Consider the following 12,706-nt stretch of genomic DNA (forward strand, 5'->3'; position numbering starts at 1 on the left):
TAATATATTAAAAAATAATATTAAAATATTTATTATTATAAATAATATTATTAAATTAATATAATATAAATATATTAATTAAAAAATGAAATAAAAATAAAATAATTTTAAAAATAAAAAAGCCTGCTCGCGCAGGCTGCTTGTGCGCAGGATGGAATGTTTAGCCTGCGCAGGCTTTTTTTTTTTTTTTTTTTTTTTTTTTTCATTTTAAATTTTTGCGGGTTTGTGAAGTGCGCCAAGATTTGATATGCTTTACTAATATATTAGGAGTGGAGTCTCATCTTCACAGTTGAATTTTTATTTAATAAATAAGTTTAAATCAAATTCAAAAAGGTAAATTTTTTTTTTATTTCACAGCCAAAATTTTAAAAAATCCGAGATAAAAAGCTATTATTGGACAATGACAGGTAAACTGAACAATTTATTTGAAAATATATTTATCATGAAGACTTTTGAGAGTAGAGTTATAATAACTCCTAAAACAGCAGGGGTGAAATTGATTTGCCAGTCAACTTGGTAGTTGTTTTAGGAATTATTTGACTCAATTATATTAAAAATAAGAAAGAAAATTAGTAGAATAAATTACTATCATATTTCTACATAATACTAAAATTCATTTAGTTGGTCTCTTTTTTTTTTTAAATCTTATTAAAAAATCTTACAATTTTAGAATTTAAGGATATGTTTATCATTGATGTTGGAGCCCCTACTGATAAAAAGTATTTTTAAAATATCATAGTTAGAAGAATAATTTAAAATTATGTTTTTTTCCCAACATTAATGCCAAATAAGATTTAAAGCTATTTGTCCTTCCATCCAATACGTGATCTAAATAGAGAAAATTTTTATTGTTAGAATACTTTTCAATTTCTCTCCTAATTTCTTCTCCCTCTAATTTCTCAATTTCTCTCCTAATTTCTTCTCCCTCTAATTTCTCAATCTCTTGTTTCCCTTTATTCGAATATTGCTTCTCATATTCCTAAAACAAGAGTTCCATTATTTTTTTTACCCTTAGCCATCAATTTTCACTAATGATTCCTTGCGCTTGTAAGATCTTAACCTCTCCCATGATAAGGTTTCCAGTTGAAAATCTAGCCCCCATGAAGCCTATATGGATCGATTGAGTGAGTGAGCAAGGAAGGGTTAAAGGCGGGTATGTGACTTTGTGTGTTGAGGAGTGAGGAAGGATGACAAAAGTTAGGGAAGATGGTCTCACAGTGGAAGTGTGTGGGTGATTGTGAGCAAGGTTTTTGGCATTTCCATTCTCACTAATATTTTATGTCATAAAAAATTAATGAAAAGTCTAAATTATTTGATTTAGAAATAATAGTATCGTGTAATTAGTTTTTCTTTTAATTAAAAACTAATTAATTAATTTTAACATTGTATAAAAACTTCATAGTAATTCATTTAAAATAAGATTTATTTATTAAATATATTATCAATTACTGTTTTAGTGAACTGATTCAGTGTAAATAAAATTTAGTCTTTATAGTAAATATTTATTGAGAACACTTTAATCGGGTCAATTTAGTATAAATAAGATTTAGTCTCATAAATATAGAAAATATTTATTCAAAGCAATTTATATCGGAACGATTTGATGCGAATATAATTTAGTGTTAATTCATTGAATTGGGGGTATGAATAAAAACTAAGTTGTCTTCTATGGATAAGCCTACTAGGGTTGGAGTTTGTTTCCAAATTCAACTTTGTGCATATTCATTCGAACAACCGTTTGGACTCTATTGTTCATAGCATATGCTTCCCTACTAAAGTAATTTCCAAGAACAAAATCAAGCAAACCTGCCACCACTTAACTTTTACTATTTCTTCACATCATTAATTGCTATGGTCATTTTTCTGTTAGGAACACCTACTACCACTTTCCATATTGAATTTTGAAGTGTTTGGTAAATTGGCCTTTCATTGAGATTTCAGTACTTGATTGGTATTATTAGCTATTCTATAAAGAATAATTTATCAATTTGCTCTAAAATTCATTATAATTTTAGAGATCGTATGTATAAGATAGCATATGAGAACATTAATTGTGCACTAGAAACTTTTCATGCATTGTTTTGATCGGACTTTATTTGGAAGCAAGTTATAACGTAGTATCTCTTTTCATTTATCTTCAAAATTAAAATGATTATGACCCTATAGTTTATCTAATTAATTTTAAAATATATTGTAGTTTTAAAATTATATTAAAATATTTTTATATTTTTATTCTATCAATTACAAAAAAAAACTTTCATTAATTTTATTTATTTTACCGTTATTAATCAAAATTAAAAAAAAATTTTGATATTGTGTTCTTGTAATTTATTCTAATTGACTAGAATACCTTTTAATTTTAAAATTATGAATTCAGTCCTTGTACTTTTATTAAAAGCCAAATAAGTTTAAACTTGATATAACATTTTTTTAATAATAAAATATTATTTTTTAAATTTTAATTAGTATTTTAATAGCATAAAAATATTTAAAAAATATACAGAAATAATAAATAATTTTAAATATTGTAAAATGAAATTTTATTAAAAAATAATATTTTAATATAAAAATATTTTATTATTAAAAAAATATTATTTTATGTATGAATTTATTTTACCTTTAAATAAAAGTATGGTGACTTAATTGACAAAAAAAATAGTTATAAAAAAAAAAAGGTTTGTATCACAACATTAACTAATATTTTAAGAGAATTATTATATTTTAAGACTTAAACAGTTATGAAATTATCATTTTAATATTATTAAGACAACTGTTTAATAATAGTTTATATTATTAATAAAAAATTTCATTTTTTAATATATATAATAATATATATTTTTTAATAAAATATTTATTTTATATTTAATAAAATTATAATTTTAACTGTGGTTTTTATTTATTAAAAAAATAAATAAATATTACTTTAGCGGATACAATCATTATCAAACTTTTGTTATTAAGATATAAAATTTCATGCAAACCTTTGGGCCTTCGGACAGCGTGGGATAGAGAATGAAAATTTGTGCAGATTCAAACTGATTCACAGGTAGCCATGCAATTAATTGAGAAAAGTTTAGATGGAGCAGACCGGGTTAGGAATCTTGCAATTAATTGAGAAAAGTTTAGATGGAGCAGGTCGGGTTAGGAATCTAGTTTCTGAGATTACGACTTTGGTGGGTTATGCATAGAAAGTTTATTTCAAGCACATCTTTCGCGAGGTTAACTCTGTGGCAGATTGCTTAGCGAAATCGTCAGTTGGAGGCCCTTTTGGGATGTAAATTTTGAAAACGCCTTCTATGGAGTTTCGGTACTACTTGCAAGCTGATGCTGTTGGAGTTATATGGTCTCGTGGCTTTGCGTAAGGGCTTAATACCCTCTTACTATGTAAAAAAATAAGATATAAAATTTCATATGATTCATAATGTTGCAGTTTTAGTTAATCAAATTAGTGTAAATTATTTAATAATTTTTTATAGATATTTCATTCTGTTTTTATTCTTATTTTATAAAATTATTGCACTCATAAAAAATATTATTTAATATTTTATATTTTAATAGCATTGTAATGCTTGATATTGTATTTATTATTATTAGAATTTTACTTTTTAGAGATATTTATGAATAATTTTTTATATGTTATTGACTGCTTTATTTTTAAATTTATGATAAAAATAAATAAATAATTTTATTAAGTAAATTTAAATATTATTTAATAAATTAAATTAAATTTATTATAATAATAAAAAATTAAATTTTAATATTTATCAAATTAATATAATATATTATAGTATATAAAAATAATAAAAAACAATATTTTCAATGAGTAAAACTACTTTAACAAGTAAGATAATTTTTGCTTTAAAAAAAAACAAGTAAGATAATTTTAATATTATTAATTTTATTATAATAATAATTTATTGAATTTACATAAATTTTAATATTTAAAAATAATTAAATTTATAATGTAATATTTATATTTTAAAGTTATTAGACAAATATTTATATTTTTTATTTGTATGTAAATAATAAAAAATAAAAATTTTAAAATAAAATTATTAATAAGTTTTAGTTTTAATAATATGTTAAATTATTAGATAATATTTTTAATTTAAAAAATAAGAATGAGTCTTGAAAAAAAAATCTGAGTATTAGGGTATCCGAATTTTTCCTTAATCTAGTCCATATTTTTTATCTATTAGATTTTTTCATGTGTTTTTATTTTAGGATAATAACTTATAATTTATTTTGATAATAACTTATAATTTATTTTAAAGGATTGTTATAAATTCAATTAAAATTTATTCTAAATTATTCAAATTAATTTCAAATCTAATTATCCGTGAATAATATTTAAATCTATTTAACTTTTATGTATTTTAATTATTTTTTTTAAAAAAAATTATTAATTTATATAAAATATATTTTATTAATAATATTCATTTTAAAAATTAATATTTCTAAAAAATATTTATATTCTATTTTTTTTTAAATTAAAACATATAAAAAAATATTATAAAATATATATTTAATATTAAATTAATTATTTATATAAATAAATTTAAATAATAAATATCTTGTATATAAAAAATAAATTCAATCCTATCTTGACACGTTATTCATTTTTAAATCTAAATATATTCCAAATCCAATAATATATTATCAAAATCATTGTATTAAGATTTGGTTGCTATCCCTAGAAGTTGATACTGAAAATAATAAAGGCCAATGCTCTTCTTGGTTCATATTGTGGATGCATATCATTTAAAGTCAATATTTTTATGAAAAAATTAATTTTTATTAATTTAGTTTCTCAAAACAAGTTTCAAATTACACTTATAGATTATATTTACAGTCTTAATCTAAGAATAAATGTATCTGAGTAAATATGAAAGATGTTAGATTCTGTTCTCTCAAATTCTCAATTTTAATTTTCTGTCAGATAATTTATTTTTTATTATTTAATTTTAATTTAAAAATAAATTTAGTTAATAAATTTATATATAGAGATTTTAATAATAATTTTAAAGAGAGGAAAATGATTCCTTAAAATAATTTATTTTTTTCTTTCATAAAAAAATATTTTTTATTAATTAAATTTTTTAAGTGTTTTGAATAAAAAATATGAAAAATATTTTTAATATCTTTTAATCTCAAAGAAATTTTAGTATTTAATAAAATTTAATATATCTAATATGAATATAATTAAAAAATTAATAAAAAATGATTTTTTTAATATATATATAATAAAATAAAGTAAAAATTATTAGACAGAAAAAGTAATTAAAAATAATAAAATAATTTATTATGGCATTATTTGATTGGGTTAAGTTAACTCATAAATTCAAATTTTCAAAAACTTTAAATTTCTAAAAGCTTCAAATTTCAAGTGATACATTCAACTTAGTTGGTAATTTCTCCCAAATATTCAAGAAAATTAAAAAAAAACTATTTCCTTCAGCCAAGTGAATTTCTCAGAAATAAAGAATTTGAACAAACCAGCCGAATATTTATAACTACAATTATTAAGAAAAAAAATAGACGAATTAATTATAATATATATATATATATATATATATATATATATATATGGTATTTAATATGGCCAAGGATAGTGCCAGAAGTGGGCCCGGTACTAAAGTGGCACCCAGCGTGGAGACGTTACCGTGTGCAGGGATAAACATCTTGGCCATATAGGATTAAAGTAGCGCCTCTACATCATATTAATCCTATATGAGTATACTTATATTTTTTACTCCTATGATAATTTAATGTTCTTGCTGATAAAAGATTTATTTTCTCAAAAGATTTACTTAATTGAAAATCTCTTTCTTCTGTTTTAATTACATAGTTTGATACCAACAAACACACATGGATCGTTTATACAGTAAATGATGCAGAGTCATTCAACAATTTTAAGAAGTTATAACTTTCAATAGTACGTGACTTTGTAACCCAAATTTCTTCTACGGCACAACAATTTGCCGGATCGAAAAGGTTTGGTTTTCCAGTCGATATACCAAGAAAGTATAAGAATAATATTACTGGCCTCTCAGAGTCATTGGCCTTTTAATAAAGCTATCAAATTATAGCAATTTTTCTGATGTGGAAGATCAGACTAAGCTGCAACCATAGAGCATACTTATGATGTTTTAATTTTATTACGAAGGCTAGGGCTCCTGCAACCTTAACCTGGGATCCCCAGAGTTAAGTCAGAGTGAGGGGAGAGAAGAGAAGAGTTCCGTCAACACGGTCTTATAAGAGTAACAGATATAAAATACAAAATAAAACTTACTATATTTAATAATACTTGAGAATTTTACAAGATTTTCGAGAATTGTTTAGAAAGAATTTACCCAACAAACACACATGGATCATTTATACAGTAAATGATGCAGAGTCATTCAACAATTTTAAGAAGTTATAACTTTCAATGGTACGTGACTTTGTAACCCAAGTTTCTTCTACGACACAACAATTTGCCGGATCGAAGAGGTCTGGTTTTCCAGTCGATATACCAAGAAAGTATAAGAATAATATTACTGGCCTCTAAAGAGTCATTGGTCTTTTAATAAAGCTATCAAATTATAGCAATTTTTCTGATGTGGAAGATCAGACTAAGCTGCAACCACAGAGCATACTTATGATATTTTAATTTTATTACGAAGGCTAGGGTTCCTGCAACCTTAACCTGGGATCCCCAAAGTTAAGTCAGAGTGAGGGGAGAGAAGATAAGAGTGTCGTCAACACGGTCTTATAATTGTAACAGATATAAAATACAAAATAAAACTTACTATATTTAATAACACTTGAGAATTTTACAAGATTTTCGAGAATTGTTTAGAGAGAATTTACAGAGAGAATATGAAGATAGAGAAATTAGAGAGAGAGGAAATACAGGCGTGCCTTCACAAGGGGAGAGGCTCCCTATTTATAGAAAATTTCTGAGCTTTTTACTGTTGAGTCACAAGGGCTTTACTGTTAATTCACGCAGGTTTTACTGTTCATGAATAGTGACTTGTCTGCCACTGTTTTGCTTTTTACTGTTGATGAATAGTTTGTTTGCCACTTCCTTTTTACTGTTGATGAATAGAACTCTGTCTGCCACTCCTTTTACTGTGTTTGTTTTTAGTCTGAGTCTGTAGATGAAGATGATGAGGTGTCCCTTTTTTTCTTTCCTTTTCCTTTTCCTTTTTTCTTTATTTTTTCTTTCCTTTTCTTTTCTTTTTCCTTTCTGTTTACTTTGTCTGTCTCGCTTTTGGCTGGGAGAATCCCATAACAGTCATCTTCATTACTATCACAGTGAGAAGATGCCTGATTTTTACTGGAGGATGACGTGCTTGATGACGCTGTCGACTCCGTTTCCGAGCTTGACTATTGTTTAATTTTTCTTCTGCTAGATGCCTTCTTTTGTTTACCAGAGGATTGCTTTATTTTTTCTTTTTCTCCTCAAGTAAGTTGATTAAACATCTGTTGACAGATCATCTTATATTCTTCAGGGGTTTTAGCTGCTGCTAGTAAGGCCTGGCATTGGGCTTTTTGAATTCTAAAAGATGGCTCTCCTTGCAGAGTTAATTTATCAGCATAAGATATAGCTGAGAATTGTGTTTTCCTGACTATCCATTCTTTAACAGTCATTTCTGTGGTGGTATTCTTGAATGATCCCTACCATTTGATCTTATGTTTCTTTACTATGACTGGAATAGAAAATCCCGTCATATACTAAAAATCAAAAAACCATTGGTATACCCAAGGAATAAAAAAGTCTATACAAAAATACATTAAAGGGGTATATAAATTTCACTTTGATTTGGTTTATAATTAGTTTTAAAATACTGATAAACTTGAGATACTTCAGTTGAAAGAATTTCTTCAGAAATACCTCGATATTGCCACCATTTTAAAAACCAATTTGGAAATCTGGTGGTTTCTTTGATTTTAGATTGATCAAAATATATTAGCCATGAATGGGTGTGATTTGGATTTTGAATACTGAAAACATTTTTCCAAGCATTTATATAATCAAAATAGTTATATGAAATAAAATGCTTTTTTAAGGTTTTAAATGTTAGACCAGTATACAAATTCGAGGTTGGCCAATCCTTAGGATAGATAACCCGTTTTATTTGTATGGAAGAATAGGCTATTATATTTTTATCATTTTTATCAAAATTATGCTTTATTTTTATTGATTCAGTATCTTCCAAAATACTATGATAGTATTCCTGAGATTTTGAAAAATCCGTAGGTGCAAAATACCAATTTTCAGGATAATATTTTTTAATAACTCCCCATGGGTTTACATCGTTGTAACCATTTTCAACAACAATTTCGAAATCAAAAATATTTTTTATGATCCATTTATGAAAACTTATATTATATCCATGAGTAGATTGGATTTTTGGCAAACTCACAGCCATCAACGGATTTGATAAGTCTTTACTTTCTACGGTTTGAGACAGACTAGTCGTACCATGAGCAGGTACGATCGCTTTAGTTTTAGAGGCCATACCTGAGTCTCCCGAAGAAGACACTATATTCTGCAGGGCTTTAATGACTTCTGGCGATTTACTCAGTCTTCTATCCATTTCTTTATATCTTCTGGATTTTTATCGGATATTTGGGGTTTTATGGTGGTTTTACTAAGTTCTTCCGAATGCTCGGAAGTGGAACTGGAACTGGATTTTATTTCCTTCTGTTTATTCTTCTTTCTTCCCATCTTTCTGTAAAAATTCTCTGGTTAGAAAATCTGGTATATTATTTTTACTACCTTTAATATATTCAATATTAAAATGAAAGGAGTAGACTATAGTTCTTCGGTTCCCCAAGCAGTATATAATCCAGTAGAAAATTATTTAAATTAGCAGGCTGAAATAGCACCTTCTTCACCATCAGCATCTGCTATAACAGAAAATATAAATAATATAAATAGGGAACTAAATGTTCTTAGCAAAGATAAGATTGAAAAGAAATTTTTAAAAGAAACAACTAAAATAAAAAATTTAAGTAAGTTAAATAAAATTATTAAAAAGAATAATTTTGAAGAATTAAAAGAAGAATATTTTGAATATGTTAGTAAAATAGGAAAAATAAATTTTTTTGAGTGGTTTGAATTAAAAAAGACAAAAAATATTAATCCAATAACAGTAATAGATAAAAGACCAGAATGGATTGTAAATGATAAAATTATTCAGAGTGATTTTCCACCTAAAATGATTAGTAAAATAATGCATGGAGAAAATGAAATAATTTGTGCACCATATAAAATAACTAAAGAAAATGATACAGATAAAAAGGTCATAGAACAGAATAATTTTAGTAATGCAAGTTTAATATGTATAGGTACTCAGTTAAAGAAAATAGATAAAATATTAAAAGAAAAAGAGGTAGAAATTGAAGAGTAAAAAGATATAAGGCCGCATATATTTAAACCATACCAGATATCTAGTTCAAGCCAAAAAGAATTAAAAACTAATAAAAATGAATTTCTACAGAGTCTGAAAGACCAGTTAAGTAAAATAGAGACTTCACAATTAAGTAAAAATATAGTTCCAGAAACCCCCAAATCTAGAAATATAAATGCATTAGAAGAAGAGTCAGAATCTGAAACTAAACAAAGTCAGCCAGAATCAGAAGATATAAAATAATTTGAAATAAATCCCATATCACATAGAGAAATAGTAAGTAGGGCGCCAGATCTAGGATTAATGGAAAAACCAAATATTACTTTTCAGTTTAAGTATAATGCTTCGACAGTTTATAAATGGAATATAGATGGATTGTTTGAATATAATATTTTAAGTTTACTACAACAAATGACTATGGCAGCTAATACATATAAAACCCAGTCTTTTGCTTCGATAGAGCAATAGCTGAAATAATTATAGCAGGATTTACAGGACAATTAAAAGGTTGGTGGGATTACCATCTAATAGATATACAGCAGTTAGAAATCTTAAATTCAATCCAAGTAGATAGTAAAGGTGAACCTATATATAATGAATTAGGAGAAACTATTCAGGATGCAGTATCCACATTAATTCTAACAATCTCCTTACACTTCATAGGAGACCCCTCTCATTTAAAGGATAAAAATGCGGAACTATTGAATAATTTAAAATGTAAAAAATTAAGTGCTTTTCAGCATTATAAAACTACATTTCTAACCAGGCTAATGTTAAGGGAAGATTCAAATCAAGATTTTTGGAAAGAAAAATTCCTGGCAGGACTTCCTTATTTCTTAGGAGAAAAAATTAGGAATAATATAAAACAACAATTTGATAACCCAATACCCTATAGAAAATTGACATATGGCCAGTTAATAAGTATAATTCAGAAAGAAGGTTTACCGATTTGTCAAGATTTAAAACTACAAAGAACTCTAAAATATGAAATGAATAAAACAAAATAAGAATTAGGATCTTTTTGCAAGCAGTTTGATTATGGACTAGTCTAGAATAAAAATTGTAATGGTCAATATTCTAAATTTAAACCAAGAAAATATTATAAGAGGGATCAATATTATAAAAAGAAATATATAACAAAACCTAGTAAAGAAGAATATTATAGAAAGAAAAACTATAAACCTTATAAAAAATATAAAAAGAAAACCCCAATAAATAAAATCCAGAATAAAAAATCCTTTAAAGATTTAATTTGCTATAACTGTGGGCATAAAGGTCATACATTTAAATTTTGTAGGTTCAATAAAAAACTAAATGAGATAGATATAGATGAAAAAATAATAAATAAAATTCAGAAATTATATATAGATTCAGAATTTTCAGAATCAGAAATAACAGAAAGTGAAAATCAGATAGATGAGTTAGAAACTAGCTCGTCAGAAAAATCAATAAGTGTTTTAACTAAAGAGTAAGGCTCGTTATTGGAATTAATAAATAATATAGAAGATAGTAGTACAAAGAAAAATTTTCTTAAAAAATTAATAAAAAGTTTTGATGAAATAGAAGAAGTTAAAAATATCATTCCTAAAATAGAAAAACAAACTTATGATTTAACTAAAATATTAGTTAAAAATAAAAAACAAAAAGAAACAATATCTATAGAAGAATTGCAAAAAGAAATTAGAATAATAAAAACTGAAGTAAAAGAATTAAAACATCAACTTCAGAAGGATTCAAAAAAAATTAAACTATTAGAAGAACAATTAATTTCTGAATCATCTTCCTCATCAGAAGAAGCAAAAGAGGAAGAAAATGAACATAATAAAACAAGTCAACTAGAAAATGAAGAAGTAGATAATAATTTTATATTATTACTACAAGAAATAACTTCTAGAAAATATTTAGTAAAATTAATTATTAAATTATCAGAAGATTTTATGATAGATACTATAGCATTATTTGACACAGGAGCAGATTTAAATTGCATAAAATCAAGCTTAGTACCTAAAAGATTTTGGCAGGAGACTAAAGAAAAATTAAAAACAGCAAATAGGACTAATCTAAATATTTTAGGAAAGACAGAAGCATTTATAGTAAATCAGGATTTAGAAATAAAAACTGTATTTTTATTGTCTCAACAAATAAATCATATGGTAATCTTAGGAACCCTTTTATAAATCTAATAACACCTTATTTAGTAAAAGATAACTGTATAGAAATTAAAACAAAGAATAAAAAGATTAGAATGGATTTTATAGAAAAACCTAAAAGAAAAAATTTAAATCTAATAAAAGCACGTTCCATTAGGACAATGGAAATAAATTCAATAATAAAATTTAGGACGGAAGATTTAAAAGATTTAAAAAATAATGTACATTTAACTAGGATTAAAAATCAATTAGAAAGTGAAACTATAAAGATTAGAATAGAAAAATTAAAAAATTACATGGAAAAAGAATTATGTGCAGATCATCCTAATGCCTTTAGACTAGAAAACAGCATATAGTAGATTTACCATATGAAGAATGATTTAATGAAAAATCAATCTCAACTAAAGCCAGACCAATTCAGATGGCACCTGAATTGTTAGAACATTGTAAGAAAGAAATAAAAGAATTAGAGGATAAAAAATTAATTAGTAAATCAAGAAGTCCTTGGTCGTGTGCAGCCTTTTATGTTAATAAAAATGTAGAAAACGAAAGAGGTACACCAATGTTAGTTATAAATTATAAACCATTAAATACAGCATTAAAGTGGATTAGGTACCCTGTCCCTAATAAAAAAAATCTTTTAAATAGATTATATAATGCAAATATTTTTAGTTGATATGAAATCAGGATATTGGCAGATTCAAATCTATCCTAAAGATAGGTATAAAATAACATTTACTGTTCCTTTTGGTCAATATGAGTGGAACGTAATGCCTTTTGGATTAAAAATACACTATCATAATTCCAAAGAATAATGAATGACATTTTTAATCCTTATTCAAAATTCTGCATAGTTTATATAGATGATGTCTTAATATTCAACCAGAGTATAGAAAAACATTTTAAGCATTTAAAGACATTTTGTATGGTAATAAAAAAGAATGGGTTAGCCCTAAGTAAAACTAAAATGAACATATTTCAGACTAAAATTAGATTCCTTGGACATTATAGAGAACAATATATAATTCAACCTATAGAAAGGATAATGATATTTGGAGATAAGTTTCCGAATGAAATAACTAATAAAACCCAATTACAAAGATTTTTAGGATGCCTAAATTATTTTATAGATTTTTATCCAAATTTAAATAGAAT

The sequence above is a fragment of the Manihot esculenta genome, chromosome 9 (assembly GCF_001659605.2).
Source record: "Manihot esculenta cultivar AM560-2 chromosome 9, M.esculenta_v8, whole genome shotgun sequence".
In the NCBI taxonomy this organism is placed as follows: domain Eukaryota; kingdom Viridiplantae; phylum Streptophyta; class Magnoliopsida; order Malpighiales; family Euphorbiaceae; genus Manihot; species Manihot esculenta.